We start from the raw sequence: 19,267 nt of genomic DNA, 5'->3' as shown, positions 1-19,267 counted from the left end.
TCCTTACTTGGCAACATGTGCCGCTTAGCATATCCAGTTCAATTCTAGAAGCCAAACACGGTATCCTGGCAACAGCAGTTAGACCAAGGCGTAATTCAAAGGTAGTCTAGATTGTGTTTACCGTTTATAAATGTCCAGGCACGCCTGTCAATTAGCCCATCCAGAGGCTTTCGGAGATGGTCACGAGAGCCAGCAGGTTGTCTTGGGCAGCTCACTGTCAGCCACTCTGTCCCTCTGTGCACAGTGCCACCTTCATGAGCTCCCACTGAAGAAAAGAAACAATCTGAAAATTGTAATGACTGCAATGACAACCACTCAGAACATCCCAGCAGCAGATGCTACAGCATGGTGTCTGGAATGCACCTCTGCGTTCTAGTATTCTATACCACCCACTCATTAAAGGTGGTCTCTAAGCGACAGCATTAAATGACGCCACAGTAGCCGGCATGTCCTGCTGTCGGATGAGACAACCCGGGCGGTTGGCTGTACAACTTCTGGCAAAAAATATGAGCTAAAGGCAAACGTCATTGCTCTCGCAACATCCAAAATCCTGGCTGCTGCAGCTTCTGTGGACTGTCAAGCTGAGGAATATTCTCTTCCCCGCAGCAGAAACTACCTCAATAGCCATGATGTTCACAGCCTGTAAAAAAAATCCCATGGAAAGTCCATTCAGGAGCAAATGGGTAGCTCTAGAGACAACCTGTTGCACTATGAAACAGTTCCACAAATCTGCCATAAGCAGCACTGCCATAAGCAGCACTGCCATAAGCAGCAGCACTTCATTTAGAGTACAGAAGCATACATTTCGAGATGAAATTGTATCTCTGGATTCTCCCAAGACTATAGTTTCCAAGCAGAGATTTACATTGGCAAGCTGACTGAGTTCCTGAGTAGGAAGGTTTATGTGTCACACCACACGTGTCTTTTGCTGACATTCAGATAAAGGAAGGCTGAATATCCCTGATCGATGGTGATTAGGGTGGAAATCTTCAGGCTTTTGCAATCGCCAACTTCCTCAACATTACCATTTTTCCAGTTCATAGACACCCTGCACGAGGTTGAGTTGGGCATCAATGGTCATTAACAACTGCATGAGTGACCTGCACACATATGTGGCAACTACTGGGTGCATCAAGGAGTGGCCAGGCTCTTTAAATTGACCGGAAAATTTGGTTTCTTAACCTATCGCGCTATGACTTGTGCAGCGTTGCCCACAGATGGTGCACTTTTTTGTAAAATTTGCAAAAAGCAAACTTACCTGACGAAAAAGTAAAGAAAGAAAAAGGCTTAGCTCCTATGGAAATGCGGCAAAGGCAAAGGTTTTCAAACAATACGGCACCATTTCGCACGGGAGACAAGAGATGGCACAAGCGGCCACAATGCCAACTGCGCCAACGAACGAGCATACGGCACCGAAAGCTGGCGTCTTTAGCAGACAATCTTCTCAACTCAAAAGTAGAGTGCATTCCGCAGGCGGCGACAGTCGCAGAAACAAAAACAGGTGCGGTAACAACAAGGAACTGCAAAGCAGATGACATCGGTACTCCGAAAAAAACAGTCAAAATATCCCAACAAACCACTTTTCTAATCGATTATGTGCCCATTAAAAATGTTTTATCAGTAAGGATAATAAAATAATGCATTGGCAACTGATATCAGAAAAGCTCGTGCCACTTTTGAGTCGAAAAGATTGTCTGCTAAAGACGCCAGCTTTCGGCGCCGTATGCTCGTACGTTGGCGCAGTTGGCGTCGTGACCCCTTGCGCCATCTTTTGTCTCTCTAGTGAAACGGCGCCATATTGTTTGAAGGCCTTTGGCTTCGCCGCATTTCCATAGGAGCTAAGCCTTTTTCTTTCTTTACTTTTTCCTCAAATAAGATCGCTCTTTGCAAATTTTACAAAAAAAATGCACCATCCCTGAGCAACGCTGCACAAAGTCGTAGTGTGATAGGTTAAAAAACGGAATCCTGGCCACTCCTTGATACACCCAATATGAAAAAAGCCCAATTCATCCTACTGGTCAAAGTGTTGGCTTACGTCCAAAAACATGGAACGTTGGCAGGTACCTATAGTCGGTGACAGGTCAAGAATGAAGTGAAAGCTCCTCCCACCTCTTTCCCCTTTAGCAGAGCAAACGCTGGAAAGGAGGGCGCCTCCTCTCCAGGGTTCAGTCTGCTATAGTGGAAAAAGGTGGGAGCAGCTTCCACTTCCTTATTGACCTATCACCGACTATAGAATGTGAGAAACCAATGTGGCTTTTATCTTATTCTGGGTTCGCTTTTGTTTTTGAACGTGTTTACCTGTGTGCCTGCATTTCTTGTTTTTTTGTTGTTGTTTTTTTGTACATATGCACGGGCGTATTTCTACCTTCACGACTGACTACATACCTCCCCTCCCCTCACCCCCCCCCCCCCCTGCAATAATGCCTTCGGGCAGTGCAGAATAACCCGAAAGTAAAGAGATGTGAATGTGCCTGCCATGCTCGGCAATCCCAATTCAACTCCCTGAACTGCAATCCTCGTACAAAAGAGATGCACTCTAGCAACTGCGTGGTTGACATGCCAAAGCCCAAACCGAGACCAAAAGAAGTTCAGAACTATGTGGTGCGCTAACACAGAGCCATTTGCACCTGCCTGCCCCCCCCCCCCCCCCCTACCTTTCTTTTTATTGCCACAGAAAGTGGTGTACAAGAAAAGATGGGTTGCTCTTTTGTTCTAACTCAGAAGAGTAAATTGAAGGCTTTAGGAACCGCCAATGCTAATCAAACACTTTTCAGAATGCTTCTTTGTAAAAAAAAAAAGAAAAAGGTCACTCTTTGTTTTTTGTGTTTGCATAATTAACAAGCTCCGCAAATGCAGCTATTCATAATTCCGTGCACAGACCAAGCAAGGGACCATGAACACTTACCAACTATCGTACCTACCAAGTGCTCAACCCCCAGCTCTCTATGATTATCTCCAATTTAGAGTGGGCGTTTGTTCGGTATTTTACAATTTTGTAATGTTGTTTGTTTTGAAAATCAAAATGTGAGATAAATCCAGCAGGGCGCTGTGGAAACAGTGCAAGGGCCCTGTTTCACCTTTTTACAAAGCATCATGTCTCCAATGGCAGTAGAGGAACGGGAGGAGAGCTGATGCGCCTGCAGGCCCTTGCAGTGTTGACAGCTGCCATCCGGACTGGCAGCTCATCGGCAGCTTCTAGTCACCTGCAGTTTTTTCGTCATCATACAGACTTCCTGCAACATCATGAATAAGACTCAGACTGACATTCTGGAACAAAAAAGAAACCAGAACTTGCTTCACGGATCAACAAAAGAACAAGTGCAACATGACGCTTCTCTTGTCGTCGACAGTGCAAAGACCATGACGACACCACCATTAAACTCAACCAAATAAGAAAAATTAACTTCTGCATGAAGTAATTGTATTAAGAACAGTGTGCATGTGGAGCTTAGACACCTACCGGTGCCTTAAAAGATCCCGGGAACTTCAAAACAAATTAAACACCACCTAGAAATAGCACAGCTCGCTTGATAGGCACATGCACAGCAATCAACAAGCCTTTTGACGTGTTCTGTAGTGCTGGGATAGAAATCAAGAATCAACACCGGAGATGTGGTCAAAATACTTTGGGGTAGTACAATGCGCAAGTTTATTCTGAAGCTACTGTTGATTATATTCACCTAAGGTGTTAAAGCTGGTTCGCACTGTCGCAACCGACTATGACCAAGTTGAACAAAACAGGGTGTTAAGTTGCTTACGAATAACATTGCTGCTGCGCAGCACGATCATAAGCTGTCACAAGAGGCTTGAAGACTGGTTTTATCAGACTCAGTCCTAGCGGGTAGCAACAGTGTGGACCAGCCTTTTAGACTAAAATTGTGCCCAGCACTGGATTTTGGACATGGTTCCAAAAATGCTTTAAGAGGCTCCCTTCAACTTTAACAGAACCTCAAGTATTTAAAAGTTGAAGTAGGAAGCCTTCACATTCAAAGCTGGATCTCCTTGATTTGAATGTGTCTCCACTGTACAAGCGAGAGCGCCTGGCAGGTATGGGAGTTGGCTTGTGGCTGTCCCTATTCGCACACCGAGTGTGGATAGTGGTGGATTCTAATCCGCACTCCGAGTGTGAATAATTTTGGATTCTTATCCGCACTCCGAGTGCGGATTGTGTTGGATTCTGATCCGCACTCAAAGTGTGTGAGTAGACTCTAGTGTGAGTGCGGATTGCTTGCGGAGGCGCGGATGCTGTACGGGGGTACTAGGAGATTAGGGTACGAAGGCGTTGTCACGAAGCCGTTGAGTGTGTTGGATTTTATTTATCTGCACTTCGCGTGTGGTGCGATTTTGTCGCGCTGTGAACAGAGTGGTTTAGAAGTTCTCAACTTTGTGTTGTGAATGACACTGGCTTTGAGCCTCGACGAGTTTATAAAAATATTGGTGGTTCTGGTTACAGAATTATAATAATTTCAAGCAAATATTTTTGCTTCTATTAAAACAAAATTAATTAGCATTGGGTGGTGCACTTCAGATTAAACGGTACTCACGCCACGGGGATCGGACACAGGCGATCAATGTATGTGTATGTCGCAGGGGGAGGGAGGGGTTAGGGGAAAGGGGTGGGTATCTTGTACCCCACTCCAAAACTTAGAGAATCCCAAACACATCACCCCACCCCCCCAAAAAAAACGAAAAAAAAAGAAAAAAAGTTCTGGCGATAATTTTTTTTTTGTAGGGTTAAATATTTTTATCGACGAAAGAAAAAATGAAAGCCGCTTACAACTCCCTGTAACGCCGAATTAGAGCGCAGCTCTTGAGGAGGAGGAGGGAAGGGCACGGGGGGGGGTGAACTAACCAGGGGGGGGTCACGTGACCTTGGGGGTCACGTGACCCCCAATGCCGATGATGTCATCACTGACGTCACTGATGACGTCATCCGTGACGATGACGATGCGGGTACCGATGACGTCATTAGTGATGTCACTGATGGCTTCACCAGTGATGATGACGATGACGATGCGAATGTCGGTGACGTCATCAGTGACGTCGCTGATGACGTCATCAGTGATGATGACGATGACGATGCGGATGCCGGTGACGACATCAGTGACGTCACTGATGACGTCATCAGTGATGATGACGATGACGATGCGGATGCCGGTGACGTCGTCAGTGATGATGACGATGACGATGTGGATGCCGGTGACGTCATCAGTGATGATGACGATGACAATGTGGATGCCGGTGACGTCATCAGTGATGATGACGATGACGATGTGGATGCCGGTGACATCAGTGATGATGACGATGACGATGGGGATGCCGGTGACGTCATCAGTGATGATGACGATGACGATGCGGATGCCGGTGACGTCATCAGTGATGATGACGATGACGATGTGGATGCGGGTGACGTCATCAGTGATGATGACGATGACGATGTGGATGCCGGTGACGTCATCAGTGATGATGACGATGACGATGGGGATGCCGGTGACGTCATCAGTGATGATGACGATGACGATGTGGATGCCGGTGACGTCATCAGTAATGATGACGATGACGATGCGGATGCCGGTGACGTCATCAGTGATGATGACGATGACGATGTGGATGCCGGTGACGTCATCAGTGATGATGACGATGACGATGTGGATGCTGGTGACGTCATCAGTGATGATGACGATGACGATGTGGATGCCGGTGACGTCATCAGTGACGATGACGTCATCGGGGGGTCACGCGACATCGGCGGGGGTCACGTGACCTCGGGGGGTCACGTGACCTTGAGGAGGGGGTCACGTGACCTCAAGGGAGTCACGTGACCTCGGGGGGTCACGTGACCCCCCACGAGGTCACGTGACCCCGGCGGGGGGGGCTCGCGCGGTGCATTATGGGACATTTCCCATGATGCACCGCGCGGTTACGCCGACGGCGACGGCGACGGCGACGGCGACGCCGCTCAAGCCGGAAACGGGCCCCTAAGAGCTGCGCTCTAAAAAAAGAAACTAGAGCAGCGTGCAATTTCTGATGTGTATTGTCTTGTGCTTAGGTGATGGGGGCAGTGGCATAGGAAAAGGGGGGGGGGGCTGCAGGAAAATCAGTCATTTCCAGTAAACAATATTATTAAAAAAAAGAACACCCTTTCCTATGCCACTGCCCCCATGACCTCAGCACAAGACTATACACGTCTTCTGAACATTTTCAACACTACTAGATGAGGGAATGCTTGAAAAGTCCCTGGCATGGGCGTACCAACCGGGGGGGCAAGGAATGTGTTTTGCAGCCCCCCCCCCCCCCCCCCCCCCCCTTAAACAGCCGCCACTGGGCAGGGCAAACACTGGCCGGCGGCGCCGAAGGGATACCAAGGGCACCGCCCCCCCCCCCCCCCGGCTCGGGGGGGGGGGGGGGGGGGAGGTGTCGTTTGCCCCCTCACTCAAGAACAAGTTGGTACGCCACTGGTCCCCGGCCATTTGTTACTGTAGATTTTTTTTTAATAGAATGATGTGCACATTTGTAAGTAGACGATAGATGTCATGGCTGTTTGGGTGCGGCAGCAGCGGAAGTTTTGAACATCTGTGTGTGTGTGCGTGGGGGGGGGGGGCGGAAGCAAATTGCATCTTGAAAATTGTTTGCTTGCCGCCCCCCTCCCCCTTCCTACATTACTGCCCCCACCAGGTAAGCACCACAGAATGTTAATGTGCTGACCATGGCAAAGCTTCCGTTATCGGAGTGTGAAAAGGGACAGCCGTGCAAGTTTTCATTGCGAGCTGTCCACTATACAAGCGAGAGCACCTGCCAGGTGTGCGATTTTTACACTGCAACTTTCTTGAGCATTTTAATCAAATCGTATAACCTATATCTTGTAAACACTGATATGGAGAACGCTAAAAAACGAACAAACATCTCAGGGTTTACAAGATGTCGATTAATTACCAGCTCGCCTGCACTCTATCACTTCTTACATATAACCTCTTTCCTCAGCCATGTAAAGTACGTGTGCACCCCCGGGTTCTAGAAGTCACGAATATGACCGGGGTAAACTAAAACGCCATTAAGGCAAACAATAATAATCTTCATTAGCTACAGTAGTAGTACTCTGGGTGGCTCGCAAGGCTAGACCTATATGCAGGGCCCGTAAGGGAGTAAACAAGGGAAGTGACGAGCTTAACAGGGTCCTGTCAACACTTTTAAGCAACTCTAGGCCCGAGCGCCTGAACACCGACGACACGCAGAGCAGGCCGGCGCGGGGCACACGCCGTACGCGAGCGCTACGACGACGCCCAGCTTGCGGCGTGTTCTAACAACCCGCTGAAACCCGCTAAACGCCAGCACCCCAACCGCGCCATCCCGCTGGACGCAGCTCATAAAGCCAGCGCGCGCTGACTGAGATACGTTGTCGCAAGCGTGAGAAAGGACGAGACGACACGTCAAAGTAAAAACCATACAATTCTTCACGCGTGTCGCCGTCCTGAACACATTCAAGGCGTTCGTTCTAAAATCCGTATCCAAGCGTTTGACAGCACAGCTCAGTTTAGCGCGCCTAGCACTTACAGCGTGTCCGAAGATAGCAACGCGAACTTTCGAAACAATCTGATCAGCGTCTCTGCAGTGCTCCGGTATCGCAGAAGAATCACGGGATTCTCAAGATAGCGGCTAGCATTTACGCAAGGCTTGAACGAACAGCCTCCACAAGCGATAGCGATCGTTTCCCGAAGGCAGCCAGCATCCCGTAGAAAGAACTGCGACTCAACACGAAATCGCGCAGACCGCTCAAGCGTGGAAAAAGTTAAATATCATCCGAATTACGGTGGCAACGTAAGCTACGGTGCTCGGAAGATCATCCAGCACATGTAGATGATACTCTTCGGGCATGCATTACGAATATGAAATCGAGAAAACTTACCTAAACAATCATTTGACCGATGCACGTTGAAGGCAGTGTTGCCAGACGGAGAAAAAAAAAAGTCAGCAGATTCATCCCCAAAAAGTCAATAGATTTGCTCAAAAATCAGTAGATTCTACGAAATCTGTGTTTTGACATGTTTTCCTATTTCCATTAAACCACACTTCGAAGAAATAGTATAGAGTAATTGATTTGTGTGGCGATTTCGAGGATTATTCTTTGAAATCGAGACTGGCCCACTTTTGGAATCAACAGATGAGGGCGACAGTGCGGCGGCCGCCTGTCGCTATTTTCGAAACGAAAACAAAACAAGACGTCCCGGCAAGTGCGCGCGTACATGTCCAATGGAAGTCCTCTGCAAGCTGCCATCTTTCCTTACTGGGCTGTGGAAGGTTTCTGACGCAACTCTGTCGGCGCGGAGTACTGTTGAGGCTACGCGTCGTCTGCTACGGGCTTATTTCTTTTTCTCCTGACTGAAAGTTTGCGTTCAAACGTGGAGGAACTTAGTTCGTTAGCTTCTTAAGCCACCGAGAATTAACATTAATTATATCATTTTGTTGCCAGAGCCTGCCAAATAAAAGTAAAGAACCAAGATTTGGATGTCGGTCCCATGCATTCCGCCGGGCGAATTAATGAAAATCGCGGCCCTCTCCGCTCAGCTGGGAGCATATGGCTGGGAACAGCCGAGAGTTCACGCGCATGCGCTCACGCCTCTCGCTCTGCGCCGCAGGCTGATTGGCTCACTTGGGAGGGGGGCGTTACAGCGGCGAGATCATAGACTGGCCAAACTCTCACTATATATGGCTCTGGCCCGGATGTCACCGTCGAACCGTCCAACGTAACGTTGAACCGTCGAACCTGCTTTGGGTGAATAAATAGATGAATATACGGCTAAGTCACTCGAATATAGGACGGGCTTCTGGGCCATCTAGCCAGTGCTTCGTTTTTAATTCTGGGAGAATATGAGTTTCCTTTGATGGCCGGGCGACCCTAGGAACTGATGGTGCCATAATAAATTTTGATATGTTTACAAAAAAAAAAAAAGTCAGTAGATTTTCTTTTTTTTTCAGTGAATCAGGAGACCCGGAACGAAATCAGTAGATCTACTGATAAATCAGTAGACCTGGCAACATTGGTTGAAGGTTCAAACAGGCCTCAACCCCCGGACGGATTCCATAGGGCCAATGGAGTCGAGTTTTGTACAGTAGCGCCGAATTCCTCGTCCGTGGTGGGGGGCTCTCATTACTTGAACGAGTTAACTTATTATTTTATATTCGGTAAATTGTAAAATTATATTAAGAGCTAACCATGCTATTAATAAAATATCTGGCTTACTTTTCAAAACGACTTCTATATGCACGTTTGGGACGTAGTAGTCTACTTTGAAGCCGTTTCTAAGCCAAGCCGTAAAGAATCCAACATGGCGTCTCTTTATTTTTGTAGGGTGGTTCTCGTATGGATCGCTTCGGGGTCGTGCTGGAGCCTGGATCCAGGCTCCTGAGCATCACGCCCGGTCCCGGTAGTGTAATAATAGGGAGTTTTAACAAACCGTGTTCCGCGTATCGCACTATCGGAGCCTTTGAAGCATGCTTTTAAGTGCGCGCCCCGCTGTCACGGTATCACTCCGGGTGCGCGCCTATAAAGCATGTTTCAAAGGCTCCGATAGTGCAGTACGCGGAACACGGTAACAGTTCGCTAAAAGTCCCTAACGTAATATACGATGTGCGATTTCGCTTTCAGCTGTATAAGGTGCGTAGTCATGTGTGTTCGTTGTTCTTCTGTTTCGAGGCGTCCCGCCGTCCAGTAAGGAATCCACAGCTGCGACCGAAATATTTCGAGGCACATTTATTGCACAGATGCTAAAACGGAATTAAGTACAGCACTGCACCTGCATACGCGCAAAAATAAAACATTGGCAAAATCATTTCGTCAACCTCGCCCACAGCTGCAGTTGCACATCGCCAGCACCTCTCTGTCATCTGTGCACGATCTCATCACTTCATTATTACATGCTTGGCCGCACACCTTCTTGGGAATGGGCTTTATCACTATCACTTCTTGGGAATGGTCACTAACATATATCTTTACAAGTGTACACATTGACCCACATAATTACGCATTCAACATGCCAAGTTGGATCAGCTGTTCACTGAAAGTAAAGTTGTTCACTGATTTAAGAAATATAAGCTACTTAGGTGGCCCCCAGCAATCATTACCTTCATTTTACATATTCAAAGCTTCTCACGCAAGCAAGATAAAAATGTGAAATAAAGCTTCGAAAAATGTTGGCACTCAACAGGCTGGATAACTTGGTGGGAACCACGAAGTGTCCGAAGCTTTCTTCCTCCTTGAGACGACGTTCAAATGCTCGTTCTATATGTCCCAGCATCTGTAATGACAATGTGGTCATGATGTTTAAAATTTTAAACTGATTTAAAACAAAACAAATGTCCATCTACAGCGAACAAACTAATGACATAATGCCATTGTCGCACCCGGAACCATGCAGAAATAAATGAAACTTCAAATTAATATATAGGAAGCCTCATTCTTTTGTTTTATTATCCTCCGTCTGTTCGAGGACCGCCAAAGACCATTTTCAAGATTAAACCCAATTGTTACACTTTAAATAAGCAGTTGTGCACAAATCGAAGTGGAGCTAGGTGTATACCATTAACTTCATTAAAACCGTACTTGTTCGGGGGAAAGCATATGTTTTTACTGCGAGAACGAGCCTGCAAACTAACAGCTATGGGCAGCAGAAGTTTAATGGTAAGTTCGCTGAGCAAATAAAACTGAGTACATACTCACCTGCCTTATCTTGAAAAAAAAAAATGAACAAACAAAAACTTGTGGTCTTGGCATTTGCGCTGTTCGTGCACCATCGGGATATGGCCACGTAAAATGCACCTCTCAACAGTCTCTGAAAGTTCGCACCAAAATATCCATCGACAGGCGCGCGGAAAGCCGGAGCGCGAAACCACGCTCGCACGACCCTTGGATAAACAAAACCACGCGACGCCGCCGTCCGCCGGTACGAAGTTTCAAATTTGGGCGAGGGTAGAGCGAAGGGGGGGGGGGGGGGGGGGCAGCGGCGCCTTCCAGGGCACCGGCGAGGCCAGCGGGTCGGTTTAGAGTTTTGGTTTTAGACCGAAAACAGAACGAAGAGAAAGAAATATATAAAATAAATTGCATTTTATTTTCATGGTGCGGTGAAGACGTTTTGTTGAAATTACTGTTAGCGGACAAAGTTTTATATTTGTATTTTTGTATTAATGAGAGCCCCCCACCACCTAAGCGCTGCTGCCGGTGGCGACGCTATGCACAGCGCCGCTGATGGTGGCGACGCTAATGTCAGCGCCGCGAAACTGGGACTGTGACCGGGGGTTGCAGGCCTGTGTCTGCACGGACGGGACGGAATAGAATCCCGACTTCAGAAGCTGCTTGTGGCTTTGGATTAGACTTTGGATTGGCTATGGCTTTGGATCGGACAAATATACGACTGCGGCATATAGTTTCGGTTTCGACCCAACTCAACTGCAGCTTATATTTCGGTGGCCGGTGTTGCTACCATGGCCAGCCATTACTGGAGTTATCTTGTTCTCTACGCAGTTTGAAGTCAATTTTTTGGGCGACCAGACATAATGTCCCAGCTTCTTCTCATGTTATACGTTCCATGATAACCTTTGTTTGCTGACTGAAATCTACGTCAACTTATGTGCAAAAAAGAAAAAAAAGGAACAGGGTGTTCGACATCTTAATTTTACTTGATTTTTTTTTATATGTGAGGATATGCAATATCTTAATTAATTATTGAATATTTGTTTTAAGTTTTTATGTTTTGCTTAAAAATTATTTGTATTTCTATTTTTTTTTTGTCTGAAGTTTTGGTCGAGTTTCGGGGCTCAGTAACAGCGGGTTATTTTGAGATTTTCATACACCAGTGAGGTAGGTAGAGGGGAGGCGGGGGGAGCTGTCAGGGGGGGAGCCCTCTTCCTCCTGCCTCTTTTTCATCCTTATCCCTCCTCCTCCTCCCTCTCGCTTGGTGCATTGTGGGAGACGTCCCATAATGCAACACGCGCGGCACCGCGATGCATTATGGCACGTTTCCCATAATGCACCGCGCGGTTACGCCGACGGCGACGCGTCACGCCGACGCGTTACGGCTACCGTTACGGTCGCCGTCGGCGTAACGCTTTTTCGTTACGCGACGCAAAGGCGTGACGAAAAAGCGTTACGCGACGCTGACGTGTCACGAAAAGCTCTACGCCGACGCATCACGAAAAAGCGTTATGCCGACGCGTTACACGACGCCGAGGTGTCACAAACAAGCGTTACGCCGACGCGTCACGAAAAAGCGTTATGCGGACGCCTTACGCGACGCCAAGGTGTTACGAAAAAGCGTTACGCGACGCCGAGGCCGAGGCGTCCCAAGAAAACGTTATGACGATGCGTTCCACGACGCCTCGGCGTCAACGTAAAGGCTAGCCCACATGGCGCGTTTTTCTCCGCGTCTGCGTCGCGTCTGCGCCTGCGCTTTGACGTCACTTCCGGCGCCGGGACGAAACGCAGCGTTTTTAGGCGCATTCCGGCGTATCTGGAGGAGCCAGATATTTTGCGTCCAGGCGTCGCTTCTCGCGCTGCGTCCAGAAGGCTACAACCAATGAACGGCCGTGTCCACTAGTTGCAAGGAGCGTTTGAATTGTCTCCACTGTTTTCACCACTTTACGACTGTAGTTTTCGCCACAGACCTCGCGACAAAGGCGATAATAATAATAATAATACTTTTTATTTGCACATATTGCGATACCCACTCGGCAGCGTGCGAAGCTAGGCAGAAAGGTTGAGACCCGCAGGTGGGCCTGCTAGCACGCCGCCAAGTATGGAAAAGGATACGGGAGAGGAAAATAAATGAAAACACTCAAAACAGGAAGATACACATACAAAAACGGGTAACAGCCCTGTGCCATTCCAAGGCAGAGAGCACACGCGCACGCACACACGCACACCCGCGCGCGCGGAGTTTACGAAAGTTTTACGGTCGCGGCCTTAAATAAAAACGGCTTTTAGGCCCCGCCAACGCTAGCAGCAGGGCGAACATGGGTAGTTACGTCCTTCCGCCCGCGGATATCAGTTTACCATACCTTACACAAGTCCAGGGAATCCTCCCTGCTCCGCGGGAGAGGCTGACGCTGCTTCAGCGGAACAGAGAGGACCTAGCGAAGTACGAAAGCGCCCTGTCACTCTGGCAGGCCAAATGTAAAGAATACAAGGACACCGAGAGACAAAGGTACAAAATTAATACTACCGGCAACAACCGCTACAACGTAACCTCTGTAACGGCCAGCGGCCAGCTGTGAATGTTTTGACGCGGGCGATGGTGATGCCAATGGCGTATCGAAACGTGGATGAAGCGTACGCACTAAAAAGGATGAAAATTAGTTAAATTGAGCTTCATTGCGATTGCTGTAATAAAAATGAGTGCTTACTATTACTAAAACTAAATATTACGGCATGTAGCCATCACTTACCGCGCGATTTCTATTTAAAATTTGATTTTGTTTCTTAAGCGCGTCTGGCTACGTTGGGCAGACGCTTCGGAAACGCAGACGCGAAGCGCTGCCCGGTAGCGCTGCGTGTGGTTTGACTGGGCGCACGCGTCCTGCTTAGCGCGCGCGCCAAGCCGAGTCGCGCGCTTTTTTGTGACGCGTCGCGTAACGCGTAGGCGTAACGCTTTTTCGTGACGCCTCGGCGTCGCGTAACGTTTCCACGTAACGCTTTTTCGTGACGCGTCGGCGTCGCGTAACACTTTTTCGTGACGCGTCGCGTAACACGTCGGCGTAACGCTTTTTTGTGGCGCGTCACGAAAATGTGTTACGCCGAAACTTTACTGTTACGCCGACGGCAACGCCGCTCAAGCCAGAAACGGACGCCTAAGAGCAGCGCTCGAAGATGAAAGAAACATCAATCAATTCAGGTTTTAAAGTCCGATGGTTAAGGTTTTATAGGCAAAAATGCTTATGTGTCTAAATATTCCTAGTACATATGGAAGAATCCCGGCGATGTTGCCGCGACTTGGCTGGTGCAGTGCCGTCATTCGGTGGTTGCAAAACAGAGCCCGATATAGAACTTCATATATTTTCAGCAATATATTTTGGAAGCTGGCAGAAACGGCAAATGTTGCCGTCATGTGGCCGTCATGTAGCCGGGATGCAGCAATATCTTTTGGAAGCTGGCAGAAACGGCCAATGTTGCCGTCATGTAGCCAGGATGCAGCAATATCTTTTGGAAGCTGGCAGAAACGGCCAATGTTCCCGTCATGTAGCTGACATGTAGCCGGGATGCAGCAATATCTTTTGTAAGCTGGCAGAAACGGCCAATGTTGCCGTCATGTAGCCGGGATGCAGCAATATCTTTTGTAAGCTGGCAGAAACGGCCAATGTTGCCGTCATGTAGCCAGTTTAGTGCCGGCACCATGAATGCTGGCTCTAGACTGGTCAAGCTGGGCCAATATGGGGCCACCTTAACCATGCTGAGACCAATGTCGGCACAATATCTTGTGCTGCCTGGGCCGCCGTGCGAAACTATCTGGCGCGTCGGACGCACGTCGGATCGCCGATCCGACGTCTGAAGCGACCAAATTTTTCGGATCAGGCAGTCGAATTGCCGAATCGGACGTCGGATCGGATGGATTTTCCGCGCATGTGTCTCGCGCTTTACGAACAAATGGAACCGGTTGGAACGACGAGTTGCCATAGCAACGAAGCGCCTAACGGTCGTTTCGTTCGTGTTCGTTCGCAACGCAAGGAGTTCAGCCGGGCTGAGCTTTTTCTTTACATTCGGGAACGACGGGAGTGACAGACCAATCGCAGGTCGAGGAGAGCTCGGTCGCGCGCGTTGCATGCCGGTCATGCCAGGCTCCTTCTACCTGCAACATGGCATCGGTGGTGATCGTCGACGTGGACGGCGTGGTGGAAGATCATCGTTCCCCGTAAACGCGCTATCCTTGACTGGGAATTTTCGTCGTGTTTCGTTTTGATAACCCAGCGCGATCTAGAAGGGAAGATTCACCTACACGTGCGGCGATCTCGTGGCGGCACTCTCAAGAGAGCAGAAACGCCCGTGCCGTTGTGTTTGTTTACTTCGACTACAGTGGTGCTTTCTTAGCATCTGCTTCCTAGAACATCGCCCGGATTTCTTCGTTGGCGCATTCCATGCTTGTGCTCAAGTTCATGGTATTACTGGTGCGTAGCGTATAAAGGATGCGACTTTTCAAGCGTGTTCATCACCCGAGAAAGGCGATTAGTATTAGGAATCCTGAACGCTCGCAACGTCTATCTGATCACGAAATTAATTATTTCTACGATACTATATCGCTGCTAAGATTACATCGTCTTTTATAATCATAGAAATGGCGTGTGGCGAGATTTGTACTGTTGGCAAAGTCGTGAATTAAAGTCGTGATCGTGCAAGACGGCGTACTGCATCTTTTTTTTCTTTTTTTAATGCACTATCCTGCGAGCGTACCCTGAAAAAAGTAAATAAAGCTTGAGGTCATAGAAGACGGTCTCTCTATTTTTTGTTTCGCCAGTGAGTGGCAGCGCGTCCCCTTCTTTTCAGAGGCACCGCTGAAACAGCTGACGGCGGCGGAGAGGCGGTCGCCGTGCTGCCGACCCGCTGCGCTTGTTGCAGTGGTTGCATCAGTGTGCGCGCGGCGCAGAGTGGTCCTTCCGGTCGTTCCAGTCACAACGCACGCAGTCGTGGATAACGGGTTCATTTCAGATGTTAGAACCAGCCTTTACACAGCTATTGTAGGCGCACAGGAGATCTTCGTGACTGTACGCCGTAGCCAAAACCTCTGGCTGCTCCGGTGAGGACCTCGCGTCGGACACGAGACCGGTCGCCATGTTTGTAAGCGTAGCTGAGTTGCTTACTATTGCCTAGGAGCAAGCGCTGAAGCTCGTTTCTTATTGGCTGTTGATTCGTGTGGTTGCATGCGGTTGCATGTGTGTGTACAGGTCGCGCACAGTGACGTTGAAGTCGCAGCGGTTGCAATCGTTCGTAAGCATAGTGGTCGCTCCGAACGCAGGTTTGTGAACGGGCCTTTAAAGCCAGGAGCACGTGCTAGCTCGCGCTCCTGGCCGAGGGAGTGTTCGCATGCGCGTTGCAAATGAACTGGCAGCTCACTATCGGCTGGCGCTGAGCAGTCGCGCACGCAGCTGTGGCCGCCAGTGAATGCGATGTAGTTGTGACGCGGCGCCTACCATTGTCAAGCTTCGGGGTGCTTTCAGCTTGGGGCGGGACGGGGATTTACTAACCAAACGTCCTGCGCAGGTCATTTTCTTCTAGGTGGGATTGATCGTAAGCGATTCGCGAAATTCGCGAAAATTAGGTCCTCACGAAAGTTAAGTCGTTTACAGTATTTCGTATATCTGCTAGACTCCTACCATCCTCCTATATTCAATCTCGTGTGCCCATCGATGAGCTTGTGACTTTTACTAAATACGCTTGGCTTGTGTCTTGATTATGTTTCATTTCGTTTCTTGCATAGCGTACTCCAGTATAAGTTTATCTCATATTGAAATATGTCTTCGTTCATTTGCATCTGTGATTAAAAAAAAATAAATGTGTTAAATTTTATACTTGCGTTTCATTACATTAATTCCGTTACAGAGAAATACATTTGTTTAGTGTGGTCTAAACCAACTCGCAAAGCTGGCAAAAACATGTCCAGGAGAAATGCGGGAGAGAGGAGTGACGTCAAAGGTCACGTGGACGAGACGTTTTGCGCCTCCCACTTTGCGGTGCCGGAGTTGAAAATATTGAACTCCTTCCGAACCCGGAGAGCCCCGAAGAGCCCCTCAGTCGATCAGGGGAAGGCGGTCGACCCTCCTCGCCCTTCTTTCAAACCTTAAGCAAGTAAGCAGGGAGGGAGGGGGAGGGGAGTGCGCCTGTCGTTTCTTCGAAAAGGTACAAAAGGACAAACGAGTTGCTCTTCTTTGTATTCTCCCCTTCGATGCCTCTCAAAAATCACACAAATGGTGCCTTTGCTTTGTTTGCTTTGTCAGTTTTTCCCTTTCCCACTCAACCTTGCATCCTCCGGCGTCCCGAAGCGCCGTCTTTTTACTCCTTGTCCGTACACTCTCGAACGCTTCTGGGCTGAAACGGCGGGCATAACTTATTAAAATTCAAAAAGGATTCGGCTTCCCTCATACTCGCGGGCCTGTTATGCAGCTTGGTTTAGACCGCCCTTTACATTTCATAAATTTGTCTCATTTCGCTAGACTCGGCACGTGGATGTTGTCAAGCCTAAAACTTAGTGCACTCTCATAAACATAGGCTACCCGTATTTTGTTTGCTTATCGTCCGCAACCATACAACGCTTAAAAATACACTGGCGTGATAATTTATTTTTTACTATCGATTATTCCACCGTTTGTCAACCAAGGAACGTACCTACAAAATGTATCACAGTTAAAAACAGAAGCTGTCAGGAACCCTTATTTTGTTTGGAGTCCAATGTTGAGAATGGGTGAAACCACGAGCTCTCGCTTCTTGCCTTAAAGGCGCTGTATGCTATTTATAAAAGAATGTCTGAAAATCTCCTACGATACCGTCGCTGCCTTAAAAAAAACGGAACTTCATGCATTGGCGAAAACAGTTTTGATATTGCCAAGCCATTGGGCGATGTCTACATTTTATACGTAAATAACATTTGTTTTCGGCTTTCCTTGCCAAGATTGTTACACTTCTCAGCTTGACGCTTCCTTCTTGTTTATCATCGACACCGCATTGGTTAGCAACGTGGCGGGGGATGAAATGGAAAAAAAAATATAAGGGAATAAAACGTAGCATAATTTGTTTATTGTGAAGTCCGAAGGGCCTGTGGCCACCAGCGCAACCGACAAACAGCTCTGCTACCAGGCAACAGAAATACGCCTTGGTTGCATGGGTTAGGAGCTCATCTCCGCGCCAGCACTCCCGCTTCCCGTGGTTGAAACGCGCAACATGCGTGCGACGCCACGCATCCTATGTACGAGGCTGGATACGAAAGCCTTCTGACTGCCGCGTGAGAATTGCCTTTTTTTATTTGACATCGGCGCCCGTTTAAAGACGCTCCTCCACGTGCAATGCGTGGCGGCGCACGCGCGTTGCGCGTTTTGACCACGGGAAGCGGGATTGTTGGCGCGGAAATGCGCTGGCATAAAAAGAAACAAAAACCTAGAAACGGGTTCAAGTATTTTTTTGGACCGCTGTAAAACAATATATGGCACTTGTACCAGTGAGATGTGCATGGATTTAGAAGTTTTCGAAGACTCTCAACATGTTTCGAGTTTAAACCAAGCCCTTAAATTTAATAATTACAAAATTATTTCCACGAATATAATGGACGACTTCGTCATTCCGACCCATATTAGCTTTCCTACATAGGCCCTGGGCATGGACGAAAACGATATCAACATGTTTTTGCGCGATCTGGTAGTTTCCTCAAAATCGAATTTGCCGGACTTTCGTAAAACACCTTGTATAGCCACATCCTCCCCTCCCTCGAAGGAACGTCTTCGCAGTCAGATGACGCCGACTCCACAATTGTGCCCGAACAAGTTGCCGAGCGTCCTTCGACGCGCTGATTGGACACGAGACCCGGCCGAACGCTGAAGCAGCAGTCGTGTCCAATCAGAGTCTTTGCTCAAATCAAAATTCAATTGCAGAGGATTTTACGAGTCCAGGTGGTGCTGGGGCAGCACCACGACAATGACAGATCACGGAGGTACAGCCACGTACTTCAGCATGACGGTGACCTGGGATGCCGTGCTGAAGAAGGTCGAAAAGGGCCAGGAACAGACCAACCGCCATGATGGGCAGCAAGGAACACCGCGTTGTGCACTTCTGGTGTCTGGCTTGCTCGTCTACCGAGCTGCCGTCTTTCGGCAGGTTGCGCGACTAGTGCTTCGTCAGGCAGCTGCAGATGCTGCATAGCTGAGCGGTTGGAAGAACGCCATTAAGTAGACGCAGGAGAAGTTCGTGCGCACTGGCGTCTTGGTCACGTCTTATATACCTCATGAACGTGCCGGTTCCATCACTCACACCCGTGAACATTTATACCCCTGTTTTGAGCCTTCTAACTGACCTTAAGAATAAATCACTTTGAAGGGGCAAATAAGCTAGCTTAAGCCCGAGCCCGTGAAAGTGTTGTTTTCTTAAACAAATTTACGGTAATCTAAAGGATGCTCAGAAAAGGAGCCTCTGGGGAGCTAATTTCCCCCGTTTTCTTGGAGCCGCCGGCAGTGTTTAGGCAAATGTAGTGTGCCCTGAGCTTTGTTGAGAATCTCGCGATTCCCAACAAAAGCTTCAGATAAATTA

The 19,267-nt window shown here is 48.4% G+C and overlaps 1 long non-coding RNA gene across 1 annotated transcript; it reads right to left on the bottom strand.

Moving 5' to 3' along the window:
• Positions 1–228: 228 nt before the first annotated feature.
• On the bottom strand, positions 229–7,937 carry LOC121833258. The gene is made up of 3 exons (XR_006076590.1): positions 7,904–7,937; positions 3,078–3,233; positions 229–265 (listed from the first exon to the last, which is right to left on the bottom strand). It is a non-coding gene; the product is annotated as an uncharacterized LOC121833258 (long non-coding RNA).
• Positions 7,938–19,267: the final 11,330 nt, after the last annotated feature.

Source organism: Ixodes scapularis, unplaced genomic scaffold, assembly GCF_016920785.2.
Source record: "Ixodes scapularis isolate PalLabHiFi unplaced genomic scaffold, ASM1692078v2 PGA_scaffold7__128_contigs__length_106722199, whole genome shotgun sequence".
Classification (NCBI taxonomy): Eukaryota; Metazoa; Arthropoda; class Arachnida; order Ixodida; family Ixodidae; genus Ixodes; species Ixodes scapularis.
Note: the sequence above shows the minus strand (reverse complement) of the source record. Positions and strands in the feature narration are given on the sequence as shown.